Raw genomic sequence first — 19,238 nt, forward strand, 5'->3', positions numbered from 1 at the left:
GTTTCTCTGTGCGTGAGGGTTTCCAGGCTTTGCACAGGAGCTGGGGCAAGCTTTTGGGGCTGGCACCACAGTGCGCCTGAGGTAATGCCTGCTCCCGGGAGTGGGAGACTCTGCCTGTAATCCAGCTCTGTTGAAATGGATGGTCAGCAAGAGCGTGAATACACATGCCTCATAGTGTAAGGAGGTTTGGAGGAAAATAGGAGCATGCTCAGGCAACAGCTGATTAGTGTTTCTCCATAGATGATGATGGAAGAGTGGGCTGTGGCTGTGCTTTGTGTTGGGAATGAAAGAGAGCGAATGTGCCAGAGCTGCTGTGCTGGCACTCATCAGAGGTGCCACTGGTGAGATGCTCCCCACAGGTGTAACTCCATCAGAAGTGATGAGGAAGCAGGATAATTGTGTGAACCGCAGCTCACTACCAATTTCATCCTGTGCATTTGTCAGCTGTTGCTAGGTAGCTGCCTGGTGGAAGTGGAGAAGTGGGATTTTTTTTCTTTTCCACCCTTAAAATGGCTTATTGCAAATTACTGGCCTTCTGTACAAATATGGAGCATCCCTCCCAGCGCTGCTCTGCTGCCGGCCAAAAGTAAGTGTGACAGCGAGTGGAGCTGTGCTGCCGTTGGCCTCCGTGTGTGGGAGATGGCACGGATGCTGCGGCTCCTCATGTGCCACCACCCACAAACAACTCATAGTAGGCTTCTCCAGTTTATAGGAAAGAGGGATTAGTGTGCAGAAGCCACCTAATCGTGGCAGGAGAGAAAAAATTCATAAGGTTTTGCTGTGGTTTGGGGCAGAGTTCCTCAATCTAATGCTAGTTTGCTTTTTACTAATTCATTTTTCATGTGGAACAAAAGAGCTCAAAAAGAAGATATCATTTCCATATTTTGTTTTGCTCTATAAAGCAAAAGCTTTGGAGAATGGCGAGAGTATCATTTCTGTTGGTAAATAATAACAACGTCAGCGGTGTAATTCTTGCCCTTCCATGTGCATCAAAACATTGTACAAATAGATTGTGGTTTTGCTGCAAAGAAAAATAATTTTGCTTTTTTGAAGAGATGTCTCAGTGCAGGCATTCCTCAAGATTTAACAAATTCGTACAGCTTTTCTGGGCAGTGAGAGGAGAAGCATGACTGTGTGTGTTGTCCTGCGGCCGGCGAGGGGGCAGCGGCTCCTCGGTGACCGGGGCGGCTCTGGCTCTGCCCTGCCTTTGTGCCGGTTTACAGCACAGAGGAGATTTCACATGGCTGAATGCGTTGTAAACTCTGTCACTTCAGGGTATCACCCACTTAAACAACATCCTCATCATTTTTCTTAGGAAATGATCTGAGACAAAATATTGAATTATTTAGAGTACCACTGGGAGATGGAATTGATTCCTCGCTGTATCACAGAGAAATAGCTGCTCTTTTGAGGCTTGATCCAAAGCCTGGAGAAGTCAATGAAAATCTTTCCATTGATTTCAATAGGCTTTAGATCATGCTCTTATTCACTCATCAACTATTTTTCTTTAGTTAGAACAAAACAATGCAGGCTTTCATTGCAAGATACTCAGTTTCCTGTACCTAAGAGAAATATATTCTGTCCTGTTATGTTGAATATAAAATCACTTATGGCCTGCTGAAATAAGTAGCAAACAGCATTTAACATCACTGAAAGTTAGATTTAGCCCCTGTGCATTTGAAATTCTTGTAATGTCTGCATAGCTACCTACATACGTACATTTTAAACTCTTTATAGGAGCTTGTGATACTGTCTTCTTTCCTTGCCAGTAATTCTTCCTGTTCGCGATAAAGAGATACATCCTACTTTTTCTAGGCTTTCAGATGTGTTTCATCCTCTTTGTTGCTTAAGGAAAAAATATAGGATGCTTTCATTAGTTAGCAATTCTTATTCTGTTCCTGGGAAAGTCAAGAGGCAGCATCTACGTTGGACAGCACTGAAATTTCCCGTTTTGATGCTGAATCTGAAAGGAGAAGGCAAACTAAGCAGGACTTCTGCAGCTGCCAGAAGTTATTTTCTTGAATGTCTGACTTGTGTCTTCTCTTTCTTTGTGCCACATGTTTCTAAACAAAATGTAGTCGTATGTAAACATTACTATTCTGATGTGTGCATTCACAAAGGAGACAGAGCAGATCGTTAATCCAGTCTCAGCTTGCTGTCTTTGTAGAATGACTTAAAAATGGACCAAACACAAAATATAACAGGAAAACAAATAACACACTCAACTTGTAACCCCTTATGTTGTGTTTGAGTCACAAGCAAGGTAGATTCATTGTTCACCACCTGCACTATTCCTGCTTCTGAGCTCAGGCTGTAGGATGCACTGGATGGCTCTCCTGGAGTTGCTGGATCTATAGATTAGTGTGATTTACATTAGCGGAATTTGACAGTCCTGATACATGGCTCAGTGCAGAGCCTGTGGGGATTGTGTAGAGGTACCAGTTTGCAATACTTTGATTCTGGGGCCAAGCTGACTTTGAGCATCTTGCGGAGCAGCTTCTGCTGCTGGAGTCCTGGCGTGCCCTGGCCAGGCGCAGGAGGCCAGTGCACCAGCCGGAGCTGCAGCACCAGCGCCCTGCGCTTGCAACGCGCTGTGATTGCAGCGGGGCCCGGCTTGCACCCCTCCTGGGGCAATCCTTCACCCCAGGGAGGGCGAGGGACTTCTGTCCAGCCTGGGCTTTATAGCAAGAAACACATATTATATAACTAAATTAATTGTAAAATACAGTGGTAAATTACAAACTTGCTGTGTAGCTTCTTATGAGACAGGCTTTGTTTTCATGCCCTGTTTTTCAGCAGAGAATTTTTTTCACTTTAATAATTTAATATTTTCAGAACATTTTGCTTCTTGTCTTGAAGGAAGTGTTTTCAGCTATATAATTATTCAGTCATCCAGAGGGACTTCTGAATAGCAGATTTATAGTACTCTCAATAATGTGATTCAGAAAATGGCTTGTATCAAATTGTGAACATTTTGAAATGTTAAGAAATTATGAAAGCAAGATGAGATCGTCACAACAGGGACAGGGGCAATGTGTTAAAGCACCGCCTGTGAAGTGAAGACCTGTGCTTTTGGGATCTGTCAAAGGCTGGTTAAAAAAAGGCCCTTGAAAAAAAAAAAAATAAAAATAAAAAAAAAAAAAAAAGGAAATATTGTTTCTATTACCTCATGATGCTTATCTACAAGTGGACTAATGGAAAGACCAGTCTAGATTGAGGTTATTTTTGGTTTTAAGCTGATTGAGGCACGAGTTGAAAGAAGAGAAGCAGAGCATGGTTCTGGTTTCAGAAATATGCCACTCAATTTTCATAGCCAAGGCATTCCTGTCAGGGAAAAGGAGAAATAATAGCTCATATAAAATTCTGAAATTTTATAAATATTTACTAATACTGAAATATCCACTGGAATCAATCACAGAATCAGTAACAGGAACATGTTTAACTCTTGGTACAAGTCCTACTGAAGGCAATGTGATTGCTCGTATTGATTTTGGGAAGGATGAGAGCAATCAAGATTTTGTCAAAGGTTTTTGCAAAAGAAACGAAGAGACTCCAGCTAGCAACCCTGCCAGCTCCACAGTCACAGGGCAAGGCACAGAGGCTGTATCATTTCAGGAGACTGCAGAGAAATTCTGATAGCTGTTTTGGTGGGGGGGGGGGGTGGGGTGGGCATTATCAGCTTCCTTTGCCAGTGAACTTGATCTCTCAGCTAAGATTTAGCAGAGAGCTCACTTCATATTTCAAATGAGATTTGGTGCTGCAAGACAGAATTATAGTCTACTAGTAGGATATAAACATGTTGATATCAGTTTACCAACATGAAGGGAAAATGTTCTTGAGGCAAGTGGAATTATCTTTGGATAGGATAATTAATCTTTGAAAACCTAAACTTCCTAGCATGTGATTATTTAGGTGAGTGAAGCAAGCAGCATATAAACTGTTAAACAGCACAGTAATACTATAGAAGGTTTAATTTTCTATTTTTTAATTAGAACTCTGAACTAACTTTTTAAAATTCTTTGGACTTTGAGAAGATGATAATTTCTAATAAACACTCTGCATGCTTTCTGATATCTCTTTCAAATTTGTAACCTACTGACAGGAATCTTTGTGATTTTTGTAGTTGCTTAAATCCACTTCCTGTTTAAGTAGGTGATAGTCTAGCAGGTCTGTAAGAAAGAGTTTCTTTCCAAAACAAGGACAAGAGCAGGTATTCTGCAGAGGGATTGGTTTATTTCTCTGCCCCATTCCTGTGTAAGCTTGCTCTTTCCCCACGCTTACTCCCCTTGTGTTGCGGTAGAGATTAAGGAAAGCAGAACAGCTTTAAAAGCAAGCTGAAGAAATTGGTCTCAAAAGCAGGCTGCCTTTATTCTAAGGATTATTTTCCACTAATTAATTGTCTTTTATTAAGAATTTTATTTTGATGCTGGTGATGAAAATTCACAGTATTTGAATGAACCATTCTACCTGGGCACATAAGCAGACTGATTTTGCAACAAAATTGCATTATTAATCTTGATTTATTATTTTCTTAAAATTGGAGGGTAAAAAGATTACAAGACCTGAAAATTTGGAGATGTGCATGTGTGTGTGGCTAACGAGTAAGGAGTCAAGCTGAATTTGCTGGGGATCGTTGGGGTGGGGAGTGCCCAAGCCAGCTCAGTGACACCAGCTCTGCTGAGCTTTCTTCTTTGGATAAGAGTTTGCAGGGCCAGGTCTTTATTAAGTCTCTGGATGGTACAAAGCGAGTACCCTGATTTGTCTGCTTGTAAGATTGCTTCTTCTAAAATAAATGTTCAAAGCATTCGGTAGAGTTAAAAATCTGTCAGCGATAATATTAGACTCAGAGACTTTTGTTTTTTACTTTTTATTTTGGGTGTATTGTAAACTTTAGTAAGACTGTGATTAGCCTATTTTCCTATGGCAAATTTGCCTGTCCTCACAACTATAAAGGGGTACTTTGTTATCAATTTGTAAGCTTAAAATAAATGAGCTGAAAAATAGGTATTTATTTTATTAGTGTCTGCTATACACTTATAACTGCTAAGATAGAAAGCTGTCTGGGTCTTCTTTCACTTGTATTTTTAGGGAAGTGTTCCTCCTCCCATTTGTAGAGATTAACTTTTTTGGTTACCATTCTGATTTTAAAAGGAAATAGTACTAGTCAATCTGACAGAAATTCTGTTAGGTATACAATTACCTCTATTTCCTTCCTTCCTTTGAATATATACAGTTAAATATTACTAGCATGAATACTCTCATAAAGATCTCTCTATAGCAGAGAGAACCATATTGATGTAATGATTTTTTTTTTTTTTTGCATATGGAAAAAGGTTATATGGGGAAGGTTTAAAAAACCCTCATTGAATAGATATTTGTTGCTTCACCATTAGCAGCCATGATTTTATCTGTGAATAGTGGTCAGAGTTCTGAATTGTGATCATTGTTATTAGAATAATTTTTGCTCAGTCGTCTGTTTCCTTTTATTGTCTTATATGCAATCATTGTCATTAGAATCTACAAGTAAGTATTGAGTTTACTGACTTGATCTTGGAAAATAATTCATAGTTACAAATATGCATATATCCTTGCCCCCATCTTTGGCAAGCTCAGCTCAAAATTTTTCATCATTATTTGTTGATAAATAATATTCAGATTTGGTTGGGTCAACACTGCTGATTTGGACCTGCAGTTTTTGAAAACATGACTATGAATTTTTTGCTGCTGGAGTCCATTTCTGGAAAGAGAACTAGTTCATTAACTGGCGGGAAATGGCATGGTTACGTTGGAAATAATTTCACTAATTGATTATCTGGCTGACTCAATTTCCAGTCTTGGCTCTCACTGGGACCAGATGCAATATTATCTCTCAATGTAACTCATAGTTAGGAATTTCCTAACCACAACAGTAAAATTTATTTGTGCAACAGACTTAGTATTTATCTATCTTATTAAAATCTAAAATAAACTGGGGCAATCCCATCCCACATTCAGGAAAGTGTCCTATTTTTGGTCTCCATGCCAACTCTCAGGAGAAGTGTCTACTATTTTGTACCATCATTACGAGTACATTCTCTTGTTACAGATAATAAACCTGCTCTCCTTTCTATCGCCCTAGTCTATTCATTTAAAAATTGTTTCATTTTTACAACACTGATGTTATTCTCACCAGCCTGGCAACCCTGGGATAATAGCATAAATCAGTGAATTATTATTTTTGTTTAAGGCATTTCTAATTTTTAATTAAAAAGAAAAGTCAGGCTCTTGCTGATCACCTACAGGATTGTGGCTCTCCATGGTTACCTGTCACTCAAAGAGATCTAGCTCTGAGGAATGCTAATTAGCACTGTTAAAGCACTGGTAATTGAACTGTGGAGACAGCCTGCAGAAGGAGGCTGTTTGCATTCAGCACTGCTTTGCCATTTAAATGGACTAGTACAGTCATGAAGGTACGGTGGATAAAAGCAAAAAAAGCACTCGGGCTGTAATTTTTCATTTTGACTTCAAAGTTGTTTACAAAGTGTTTCCTAGGAACGAGTGCCCATACCAAAAAAGTGTCATGCGTAGCAATTTCACTGACAACCTGTGCCTAAGAAGCACAGAGTGCCCTTCCTCACTTACTTTCCTCGGTGCCCGCAACAGCCGCTTGTAGCAATGGGGCTCAAGGTGCTGGCCTGGATGACCGTGCTGCTCCCTGTGCAGTGCTGGCCTTCCAAGCAAGAGATTGAAAATTAAGGAAGTACCAAATTAAAAAAAAAAAAGCTGAAGAAAAACCCTAAAGAAAACCGGTATTCACGCTGCAGCTGATGGCTCTTCTTCCAGATATTTATGTGACTCCTGGTGCTGTGATATCCATGTGCCCTGGAGAGATGCACTTTCAGTCATAGTATTTTGTGGGTTTGCTGAGATGAGGCAGAATGTCTCTTGGCGCAGTAGAAGTGAAACCCAAGCCTTCTATCGTAAGGGCAAACTTCTTGTCTGGCACCCTCTGATGAGCTTGATTTTTCTCTGAGCATCTCACAAAGATGTAGTAATTTTAAGAAAAATATTCCAGAAGTGAGTGCTTTTGCAATCTCTTTTCCCATTGTACTGTTTAATGTCTCAAATTATTCTCCTTGCCTTTAAGGAGTTGTATATTTGTTTAGTTTAGCGAATATGAGCAATCTCATTCACAGGTATGAAGTCAAATAGGTACCTTGGTCCTTAGACTGTGATGCGTACACAAGTCACATATTTAGATACTCTGAGAGTAATGACTACGGATTTTGAAATGTGTCCATCAGCTAATAGATGAAATATGAATTTTTTCGGTTTATCTGGTGTGTGCACATTTTAGTACCTGCAAGATCATGAATTCATCACTTAATTATGTGAAGTGAATATTTGCAGCATACGATAGCTATACTTTATGAAGCTGTGAATATTTGAGAGAGATGCTAACTTAAGCATTTCAGGATACTAATGACTTTTGTGTTAAAATGCAAAGATAGGGTAATGTAGAAAGTGTTGAAGTGCTATCTTCACTGCTGGGTTAAACTCAAAATCCCTTTTCTCTTATGTGTAATGCTCCCACCTATTTTCAATGGATAAAACTCTGGCTCCATATCTCACTGAATCCAGGACTTCTTGCAGACATTTCAACGTGCAAGGCTTTGTACAAGATGGGTAGCATGTAAGCGCTGTCTTTGTGTCTCTACCTTAGTGTTTATTTAACCAAAACTGTTCCTGTGTGAATGTTCCCATTATTTTCATTCTTACTGCTTTGTGGAGAACAGTATGGGTGGAAATTTTCCATGTTACAAGAAAAAAACAGCCAATAGTTTCACGTTCTTGAAAGGTTATGATGGCAGTTAAATTTTAACACTTTCCAGATCGTATGATATCTGGAGAATGGTAAGGCTGACCTGAAGGACTGTGTGCTAGCACGTTTCCAAGTTGCTTCATTCTTTCTAATGGGACACGTTGGCACATTACCACATTTTATTTCTCACGGGCATTTCACGGGACATATAGTCTCTTTTAGCCTCCTGACCGTGGCCTGTGCTGGTTAGGTGGAGAAATACCCATGTTTCTTTGCACATGATTTACACTTTGTTATTCAAAAAGACTAGGGCAAAACTTTATATCCCAAGGTGTTTTCAGGAGTATTATGGTACATCATCAGCTTTTAATCTGAATAATCTCAGACTGTTGCCTTGGGAGCACTGGCTTTTTTGCTTATTTGCAGGTTGGGTTTGAGGGGGCACCGTCTTTCTCTCATTGATGTCAAGCTGTTCTCTGTTTAGTCTTCATGTTGCTTGTGACTTTTTGTCTCTGAAATTCTTCCTGCACACAGGAGTCAGGTGAAACATGGGCAGGGTGTGGTGTGGAGTCAGTGTAGGGCATCATGCAGGGTTCAGACCCAAAGTGGAGGGCACTGGGCAGCCATGCTCTTGATGGAGCCTTTGTAGTGTGGTTTGTTGCCCCAGCATGGTTTTTTATATCAGGCAAACCTGTCCCTGCTGTGGAGTTCCCTGCCCAGCAAGCCTGATGGGTGCTGTGGAGAGGCAAGGGTGCTGGCTTTGCAGATTCTCATGGGCTGGGCACCTGCTGGAGTCTCCAGCATCTATGGCCACATCCCTGTGTGCTGGCAGGCACCTGAAAATGAGAAGGAAGATTGTCCCTAGCTCCTGCCTGTCAGTTAAGCAAGCAAAGAAAATCAGCCTCAGAAAAAGATGCTCTGACTTAGCTACCCCAAAGGAAGCCTGGAGTCATTTTGACAGTCCAGGCATCATCCAGTCCTCGAATACCTGACATTATTGATCCTCTGAATCTGAAAGCCCACTTGTCAGGGCCTGTGCAGTGTGCTGAAGAAGTGAAGGGCAGCACACCAGCGTGGAGTGGTTTCTTCCCCTCATACCTGACTGTATTTTTGCTTTTCTGCCCTAGGCAAGGTGGCCCATCACAGAGCAGCAGTACTGCACCAGCTTAGTGCTAATGGAGCCTGAGAGAGGGGTGTAAGGAGAAGCACCTCAGACTGGTGCATACAGAGGCCATGTAAAGCCTTTGCTGGGAGTGGGGAGCTGTGGCAGAGGCTGACAAACGAGTGGGAGATGCTGTATCAGGGTCTCCAGAGGCACGTGGTCTCCCATGACCCAGTGTCTGGCTGGGAGGTGCTGCTGCCTGCAGCAGCCCCTCATCCTCTGGAGCAGCAGCACCGCGCAGCTCTTTGATTGCAGTGAGTTGTTCAAATACACAAGTGTGGTTTCTGAGACTGGACCAATACTGACCTATCAGCAAATAGACTTGAAGGTCTGGACCTACTGTTTATTGCATTTGTATAGCAGGGCAAGATAGTGTTGTAGGACCCGTTTTTGGACATCTGTGGTGGCAGTCACCATGAACATCTCTGCAGCACTGCTAGTAAAACACTGTACCAAAACAAAGAGCTTCTCCCTCTGTGGCTTCAGAGGAAGTTTATTCACGTGTCTTTGCTCTTCCTCACCTGTCTCTGGAGATTTATACCAGTTAGATTCACACAGAAGAGCTCAGTTTTGAACTTGATTAGTTGTTTCTGAATATGCAAACTTTTGTGTCAGGACTGAATATGTTGAGCAGAGGAGTTGTATTTGTGTGGGGACTGTGGTAGTGTGGAACACTGGGCAATAAACATTTTGGTTTATTTTAGTCCATGTTAAGAAGAAAAAGTATCAGAGTTGAGGCAATTAAACACTGACTGTATTAAATTGCCATTTCTCCTGTATTGACTTGCTAGAAGAAATGCTGTTTTAACTGACAAACCCAAAGGCAAGAGAAACAGGTGACTTACCCAGTGTCACTCACCCAGTGAAAACCAGAGGTGAGACAGAGCTTGTCTTGAATCTGTTCCCCTTTGTTAGCCCGAACTAACATGCAGGCTGTTTCCAGAAACACAGATAATCAGATAAAGAAAAAAAATCTGATAAAATATTTGTATCTGCCTAGTCTTTTCCAGGGCAGAAAAGCCTTGCACTTCTTAAAAGCCGGGGATGTTTCCTCTTATGATTATGCCAGTATAATAATTCTGTTGCATTCAAAGCAATTTAATCTGAACTGCAAATAAGTACTTTAGTATTGGGGGATTGCACCAGTGTGATTGCAGTGGTTTAATGTTCAGTTACAGCAGAGCAATTGCCTCAGCAAATCTCCCCAGTGCAGACAAACCCTTAGACAAGCAGAGCAGTGCAGATTTCCTGTAAGCAGACAAATTTCAGAGCACTGACTTGCCCCCAGTGCAGATGACATTTAGATTTGGATTTCTGGAGCAGTGGTACATGCAGACACACTCAAAGCAGCATGTGGCTGTATTTCATACCTGCTACATTTTGTATGGTCGGGTGCATTGTTTTATGAATCAGGCCAAGAAAATGCATGCAATATGACCTACAAAAAAGCTAGTACAAAGGCACTGCTGGTTTTGAAACAGCAGTGGTTTTTTCAGTACTTTTTGTACCAAGTTACTCTCTTTCAGACTAAGGGTTGTGGTGTGTCCATCTTAATTTGAAAATACAGAGGACCATGGAGGCTGGATCCTTTGCTCATGTAAATTACATTGCTCCATTCTCTGCAATGCAGTTGAGTTATGCTGTCACTTGATAATGCTTGTTTTACTTCCACGGCAAAAGAGCTATAAAAGCCTTCCATTTTTTGCAAGTGAACAATAAGTAACTGTACCAATAAAAAATTGCTTAATAAAAACTCTAAGAAACCTTTCTCTACTAATTGTAAACAAATCTAGGTTTTCTTATGTATACTGTGAACGTATTTATATTCTCTTATTGGTGGAAACAGTTTGAGATGAGCTGGGTTTGAGTGTCTGTCCGGGCCGTGCTCAGCTGCTGTATGCAGCACTGCCGCGCAGGTACAGCCCGCGGGGCGCAGCCCGAGCCTCTGGATCACGTCCTGCCAACACCGGCCAGGCTCCAAGAGGCTCACACCTCCCTGTCCCGAGAGCTACCACCTTACATGCCAGCCTGAGGTAATTTGCTGTCCCGTTCTGAGTCTGCTCCAGAAGTGAGAAGGGAAGCACAATATTTAGAGCTGCCCGGTCACTTAGACTTCTGTTTTTTGGGCACTTCATGCGGTGGTGTTGTGTGAATATTCCTTGGCGGACTATCTCACTGGACACTGTCAGGCAGCCAGAGTTTATGGTGGCACGCTGGGGGCTGCAGCGAGGACAATGCGCGCCATCGACCGCTGCAGCGTGTGATGCTGCACGGGCTGCCCGTGGCGTGCTGGAAGGAGGCCGCCAGCCCAGCCCCCAGTTGTCTGTCCCCCAGGAGCTCCCCTGTGGCCTTATCCCCTCCAAAGGCAGCAGAAACGTGTGACTTCAGCAGATGCTGGACCAAGCACAGCTTCTCTGTGCTAGCATATTTGCATTTCGTTCTTCATTCTGTGCTATTAGAGCAGGTCTCACCCCATCACCTTTAATACTGAAAAATTTAGCCATTTGATTTGAATATCACATTTCTGATTGTTAAACCATTCCTAAAATAGACTTGGAAACCAATTTGCAGTTTTGTCCCTGGAGCTCTCACACTGGTACTACGACAAGGGGCTTTGTGTCAAAGAAATATACCTACCTCCAGCACTAGGCTCAAATAAAAAATGATAATAAAACACTTTAAAGAATGCATTTCACAGTTTATTCTTAGTGTGAATTGCTTCTTACACTGTGAACTTTTTGGACTGTGGGGCTGAGAATTTTCCTTCAAGTCTGTCCTGTGTTACAACCAATGAAGGTCTCTGAGCAGAGATGGCAAAGCTTCTGCTCTGAACTCCAGAGAACGTGAAAATGGAGCTCTAATGAGGACGTCTGTCCTGTGACAGCTCTCCCAGCAAAACAACAAACTGGCCATAGTCTCCTTGAACACTAGAAACCCTTAGAGGCTGCTAATGTGGGCATGTACTCACTTCCTGATTAACTATACCTGCTGAAAAAGCTTTTTTGTTCTTGAGATCTTATGAATTGCTCCAGTCTGAAGGATTACATTACATAGCAGTTCATGAGTATGGCATTTCCTGGAACATATTGAAAGAAATATGGTGCAAGTGCATGTATTGGCATACAGTCTTCAACCTTCCTGTCGATGAAATATTACCAAACCCAGAAAACAACCACCAAGAAACAAAAAAAAATTCAAACCATTAAGGGTCTGTGAAACATCTAAAAGTAGGTGTGCACTATGTCACAAAGTGCATTTTGTTAATATAATATTTTCAGCTTGCTTCTGAAATCTGAGTTTAAATTGCCATTATGCAGCTACACATTTTCCAGGTTAATGCTGATGTTAGCTCAGTGTTACATTTGAGCAGTTAGATGATGCTTTGCAATGAAATGCAGAATGTAGAGAGAAGATTACCCACACCTCTGTAGTTGCACAGTTTTAAGATGCCCACGTCCCTCGGGTTGATTTCACCAGACTGTGGTACTAACATGTGGTAGAGCTCTTACGGTTTTGTGAATGTATGTCAAACCTCTGGCTGCTCCACAGCCCAGGTACACTTTGGAGATTTTGTTGTACTAGCGAATGGATGCAAAGCCTGCTGAGGCTGGTGGGATTTGTTTCCATCATTTTCTGTGGCTGCTGGGATGCAGTCAGGCCTGGATCTGCTGCCAGGTGACTTCTTTCTTCCTGTGCCTGTGGAGTCCTGTGGGGTGCTCCAGAAAACCAGGGGTGGCTGTACTGGGAAGGGGAACATAAGGTAAGAAGGGCCCTGGAGGAACTGTGTGTTTCGGAGAAGGGAATGTGAGAACGAGAACTTGAAGGAAAACTTTTGCAGAATTTAGCTACAAATCAAAACATATAAGTAAGTTCTTGAGAAAAGGTCTAGTGAGCAAAAAGCTGTTCACAAAGAGAAATCCTTAGTAATTTTAACCAGTGAGCGAACAGCAGAGAGGTGTGCATTTGGTGTAAAAGCTGTGTTGCTTATCACCAGATAGTGGCTAAATTGCAATACATATCTGATTAATTTGGCCTTGTTTTCTTCATGTGAAATATTAATGAAAATTCACACATACTGTGTTTACATTTGTCAAGTAAAAGTCTCCCTGAATTGCTTAGCTCCACTTAAAAGGCTGAACTGTAGTGCTTACAGTGAAAATACTGCTTCAGGCTCGAGATCAGTCATTGCTACCCTCTAATAATGTAGAAGCTGTCTAAACAACAGCCAGCTGCAGGTATGCAGAAAATTGGAAATATCAGCAGTTATGAAAAGCAGAGACTGCTGCTGAAGGCACATCATTCAGTGACAAGGGCGGTGCGGTGGCGGGGGCTGGCAGAAGGATGGTGCCAGCCTTTGGGCTGCCCTGCAGGAGCAGCAGGCGTGCACCCCGTGTGTCTGAAAGACCTATTTTGTTTGCTAGCTTAAACATATCTTTTCTGACTAAACAAAATTCCTAATGATATCCTACTAATACACCATGGCACAACTGATGTTAATTTTCCCAAGCCATGCTGAAGAGAACAGTTTTCTCCTTTTAAGCAGGTAGTCTTTTGAAAAGATTTTATCCAACTTAAATCTCGGAGAAAATTGCAAAGAAAACCCTGTCTGGTGAGAAGTATATAGGGAAACAATCCCAAATTGATAAGAACTGTGAATGAATTATATGAATTTTTTAATATTGCTGCTGGCCACTTTGTTTTCTTGAATCGTGTAATATCAACTCCCTTTTTTTGTTTAAGCAGAGCAGCAATTGCAGATTGACGTATCTCAGACTGACAACCAAGCAGGTGGTAGCTCTTGTTTCATAACTTACTCTTCTGTTATAAGCAGGCACAGGAGACTGGTTTGGTGAAGACATTGCGAATGGCCTATAGACACTTTGTCACCAATTAAGGATTATTTCTAGTACTGGTGGGGGCTAGAGGCCTCAGGTTTTAATTAAGACCCCACAGTCCTTGATATGATGCAACATAAGCTAGCGTCTTACCGTTGCATGGGCACAGTGCTGTATCCATGGAGAGCACAAGTGGTATGGAGAAAACTCCTTGTGAGCTTGGAGGTTTGGCAATGGGACGTTGGCAACAGGACTACGCTAATTGTTTGCAACCTTTCTGCCCTGATGTTTTTAATCTAAATAAATAACAAGGAGAAACAGGAGAATGAATTCATTGTATCTGAAGCTCTTTGGAAAATTTGGCACAGAGAGACTGCTCATGAATGCAGTTAGTTTTCTAGTTTTAAGTAATTACTATTGTCACTCCCATTTTACAGGCAGGAGATGGAAAAACTAAATAAAAATTAAAGATTAAAATGACAACGTCTCCAGTGTTGCTGAAAGCTGACTACAAGATTTCTGAGCTTTGTGCCAACCCAAGGGATGATGCAAAGTGGCAGGGTGGTGGTGGCTGCAAACCAGCAGGAAGAGGCATCCAGAGCTGTGAAGTGAGCTGCATCCAGCATCCCGTGTGTTACCGCGTCAGAAGTAACAAGGGACTTCCCAAAGCTACAGCCAGTGTGAAACATTACTCCCAGAAGTAAGTATTTCTTATTCACTATAAAAAAGCAGTAAGTTGCTGTAACTGGATTTTGAGCTTAGTTACCAAGACTTTGAAATGCTGCTGATCACTCTTACACAAGCATTTAGACTGTTTTCAGCACAAATCTGGGAAAGACAATATCCAGGTTTAAATTTTCTGTCTGATTCAGACCAGGAGTTTGAGCACAGGTTTCTCCACAGCTGCTTTGGGGGATACAGTAGCTATGAGACTGCCACACACTGAGCTGATCGGGCCAGTTTTCCCTGTTCAAGCTCTTTCCTTTCTGCGGAAAACTTACCTTTTCCCTGGCTCTAGGGCTGGAGCTGAGGTTGTGTCACTCAGGTGAAAATCCTAAATCTCTCATTGCAATCTTCTCAGCCAAAAAGTGTTACACCAGTCCGTGTCAGCTGGAAGAGCATCCAATGGAAAAGATGCTCAGGTGTGTAGTGCCCTGCTGCGGTGATTTCGGCACACTGTTGAAGGGGCAGGTGTGTGTTCAGGGTCCCTCCCGTCCCTTGGGAGAATGGTGTAATTACCAAGTTAGCAGTGTGTAAGTGGCCTATGTAACCTCCTGTGATTTATAGTGGGCAATTATTTTCCTTTCTTATTACAACCACTTGCGAGTGAACTAAACTATTCCAGCAGGAGGGCAGGCAGGAGTTATGTTTGTGTGCAGAGAAAAACAGTAAAAAAAAAAGAGTTGGGCTTGAAGCAATCCTACTGTTGTTTTCCAGGCTGGAAAACAGGACAGAAGGAGGATGTGCAGCGGGACACAAAGTTGCATGGCCAGTGATTTTCAGGAGAGCCACAACTGATTTCTGCAGGTTTTCCCCTAGCGTGCTGGTACAGGCAGCGAGACCCCTGCAGGGACTCACTCCAGGTCCTCCCCTGTGCCTCTAGCAGGTGTTGCAGGGAAGCCTGGCATATCTGAGCCTCGGGGATGATTTAATTCCTTGATTCTGCATTGTCATTTAATCTCCATTGTTCCGCCTTGTCCCAGTGAATATGGCTTCTGACAGTATGTTTGCTGCCTTCTCCTTCAAGCTCACTCGTGCCTTGCTCTAGGGACAAGTGACATAAAGCCCTTTCTCAACAAGCGAGGCCCCTTGTGCTGCCATTACAGAGCTCTGACTGAATGCAAAGCCCAAGCTGGTATTGCTCATATTTAATCAATTGTGTCACTGCTGATGGTATTGGTAATTCCTGAGTTGTGTCTGCTAGGCAGGCTGGGAGAATAATAACGAACGACCAGGAAGAAAAATCACTTTGCAACAACAAGACGTGCAGGGCTTGAGATGGCAAAAATTTACAGTGTTCCCTCCTTTGGCCTGAGACAAGATGACTCTATGCAATGCAAGGTAGGCTTAACTTTTACTTTTGCCCTGCTTTCCTCTCTAAATTTTAAATGTCAGAGTTTTCACGTGGTTGAAACTGCTGATTGAACTCTTCTGTTGGCAAAATTTCTGTGCCTTGCATGATAGAGCTATTGCTTTTCAGAACAATACTTCTGTTACTGCAGATTTTAATTGCTGCTCATTGAGAACAAGATAAATGGACCCTGAAGTCCATAACACTAAAGCTATCCATAGACAACCTAACCATGCCTGTTACTGTGCTTAGATAATGTCAGCAGCATACTATTTACTTAACCTATAAATGTCACTGGTGTGATTTGTGCTGCTGAAGAAGATTTAGGGAGAGATTCTAACATGCAGCAAAAGAAAGAAACCTTTAAGGAACAGATGGACAGGCAGAATTTTCACACTCACTGTTCATATGTAAGAGCATGGAGAGCCCATATTTAAGGCGGCAGATTTTTGCTCATCTTTTTGCAGATTTTGCACATCTTGCACATCCCTTGGCGTATGTGCAGGAACGCGCCTTCTCCCTGCACGTGGTGCCCGCAGTGAAGCCCTGTGGGAGCCTGGTGGGTGTGAAGTGGTAGCAGGTGGGTGCCAGCTCCATGCCAGTTGAAACAGTGATCCTGCCAGCTCAGGTTGGGGTGAGTGCGGCTGGGCCAGAGGACAGTGAACACCCAGACAGGCTGAACAGCTCCTTTGAATGGAGCTTGTCTCTGCAAGGGCGCTGCGGGCAGCCAGGCTCTGCTGCAGGCTGCTGGCTCACCCACGCTCCCTCAGGAACCTGGGGCACTGGTGGAGCAGAGGGTGAGGCCACCTCTACCAGCCTTCAAATCCCACAGAGAAACTTCACTATTTGGCTGGAAGAAAAAAAGTCTCAAACTCTTTTCCACCTGTCTACTCTTAGCCTTAAAGTTGCCAAGAGCCTGTGGCTAGCTGGACGGACTCACGGACCCCTGCCTGCGTTTGTCAGCATGCTGCAGTACCGGAGCTCATAGGGGTTAGTCGTGAAGCAGAAGTCCCATGCAAGGCCTCCCAGACGTGTCCATACCCCAGGGCTGGGGCTGCAGCCAGCCCTGCCTGCCAGCCGCTCCTCAGGCTCCCCACCAGCCGGGAGCCTTCGCCTCCAGACACAACCTTGTTTGGAGCAAGGGGAGGACAGAGAAAAGGTGGTGATTGTGGTTTTTTACTGGTTTGTTTGGATTTTTGTTTGTTTGATTGTTTTTGTGTGAGTTCTGTTTTGTTTTGCTTTGTTTATCTCATAGGAGGTCATGAGACAATGTATGTCAGTGGCAGGGGAAGGCTGGGGACATTTTAGGTATAGCTGCTGCCTGTGCATTGGGGTATAACGCAGACTGCTCCACCACTGATTTTATTTTCGGAGGAGTGGAATGGGGGGGAGAGTTACACCCTCTGAATTTAATTCCTTATTTGTGTATGTCAAGTTGGGTGTATGGTTTTTTTCCCCTCATTTTTTTTTTTTTTTCTTTTTTTGGAGGATAAATTTATACTTCCCAGGTCTCCATCCTGTTTGATGAGTTCATGGTGCCATCTACTGATGAGAGATGGAATTAGCACTGAGTTCCGGTCGGGGATAGCATTCTGCACGATCTACTTCCAAATAAAATTTACTTAAGTGATTAATCAACAGCTTTAAACGTGGAAAGCACCAAATACCTGGGATTACTTTTCACCAGAAGAGCTCAACACCTCTAAATCACCCTGACTACTTTGGCATTAGTGCCGGTGTCTGCAGAAGCCTGAATAAAAGCAGTGCTTTTGAAATCTCACCCCAAATGTGCAGCAGAGCCCCAAGGATTTCTCCTTCTCCCTGTGCCCAGAGCATTTGTGTGCCTTTGCTGCTGCTCTGCCCCTCAAAATGAGAAATTGTGTTCAGAAACATTTTCAGCATTTTGGAAAACAGCAGTAACCAAAAACAACAGATCAAAATGTTATGTTTTTAGTTTGTGAAACAGAAAAATTCTTTCCCCTTTTATCTGGAATCAGTGATATTATACAACCTGATCACATGGCCAAACCTGCAATTAAAAAACAAAACAAAACAAAACAAAAACCATCACCACTGCCACCAACAAAACACCAGGGAGAGGGGAAAAATTCATCTCAGCTGTCTTTACAGATGATAGTTCTGAATTTCAGATTTCAAAAAGCCCCCAAAGTTTTGATTAGAAAGTAAATAAATAAATTGGTAAAGAATTTACTGTTTCTACTGATGGTAGGCATATGGGGGTGAGCCTTGCTCCTGCAGATCTCTTCTCCAGCTGTAACTACTGTCTCATGCTGTTATTGTATCTTTCATGCTGACTGTTCCTCCCCTCCTGAAGCATCCTGCTCCTCAGGACTCTGTTTCCCATCCCCAGACAGATGCACAGCATGACCGACCTAGGGACCTGACACTCGGCCTGGAAAACAGGACATGGGGATAGAGTTAGAGATCCAGGACATCTTCATCCTCAACTGGCTCTTGCCTCTTGAAGGACTCTCTGTGAGGAGTGAGCAACAGAAAATGTATGAGGAAAAACACGAGCAAGTAGAAACAACTTTAAAAGCCATGTGAGTACTCCACCAAATAAAAAACAGCCAAGAGGCCTAACTGAGATACATTGACTTTGCTTCTGAAATATCTAGTTATTTTTCCTTTAGAAGAAAGTGCAAAATATATCCTAAATGGCAAACAATTTCCACATACACCTTTAAGGCACAGCTCCCTTTCTGTCCTTTTTTCTGTAAGCACGGTGATGGCCCATAATAGCTCGGCAACATTCCCAAGGTTAATAGATAAAATAGAGATGATAGTGTTCCATGTAGTGGTGCTTTAGGGAATACTGTGAATATTGAGGTAATTGGGAAGTCTGTAGGGGGGGATCAGCAAAGAGGAGTCAAGGTAAGATGAGAAAAACTGAGCTACGAATCTTGGGAATACTTGATAAAGGTCAGAACTAGAGGCCACTGGATCATTTTCTGTTGAAATCCTGAGTCAAATAAAGAAAGAAGAGGGCAGAACTAGAGCAGTACCTATTATTTCCAACATCTAATTATTGTATAGATATTGTTATTTTAATAGGATTAGCCAGCAGTAGTGGCAAAGCAGTAGACGCATCCCTTCTTTGTATATCTGACAGATTAGTCTGCCCACCAGCAGTGCAGTGGCATGCTTAGAGATGGGCACAAGAGACGATAGATTGGTTAAGAAATAACTTGGTGGTTTCCTCTTCTCCTTGTACAAGTAGGTTTAGCTTTGCACAGGCTGTTAATGACAGGTGGTGGGGAGCCAGCCACAAGTTAAGAACTGCCTCAAATTATGCTATAAATGGACAGCTGGTATTTATATGAAGAAGGTTTGGAATTTGGAGGGTCA

The 19,238-nt window shown here is 42.6% G+C and overlaps 1 protein-coding gene across 5 annotated transcripts in view; it reads left to right on the plus strand.

Moving 5' to 3' along the window:
- Nucleotides 1-18,408, plus strand: part of NEK7 (NIMA related kinase 7) — a 122,343-nt gene extending 103,935 nt beyond the window's left edge. For 4 of the 5 annotated variants that reach the window (XR_014184018.1, XR_014184020.1, XR_014184021.1 and 1 more), the window contains 3 exons: nucleotides 14,236-14,498; nucleotides 15,723-15,859; nucleotides 18,241-18,408. The gene's annotated coding sequence lies outside the window, so the exon portion shown is untranslated. The remainder of the gene's footprint in view (nucleotides 1-14,235; nucleotides 14,499-15,722; nucleotides 15,860-18,240) is intronic. The other variant, XR_014184019.1, reaches the window with a different exon arrangement.
- Nucleotides 18,409-19,238: the final 830 nt, after the last annotated feature.

This window comes from Streptopelia decaocto (genome assembly GCF_964273445.1).
Source record: "Streptopelia decaocto genome assembly, chromosome: 5".
Classification (NCBI taxonomy): Eukaryota; Metazoa; Chordata; class Aves; order Columbiformes; family Columbidae; genus Streptopelia; species Streptopelia decaocto.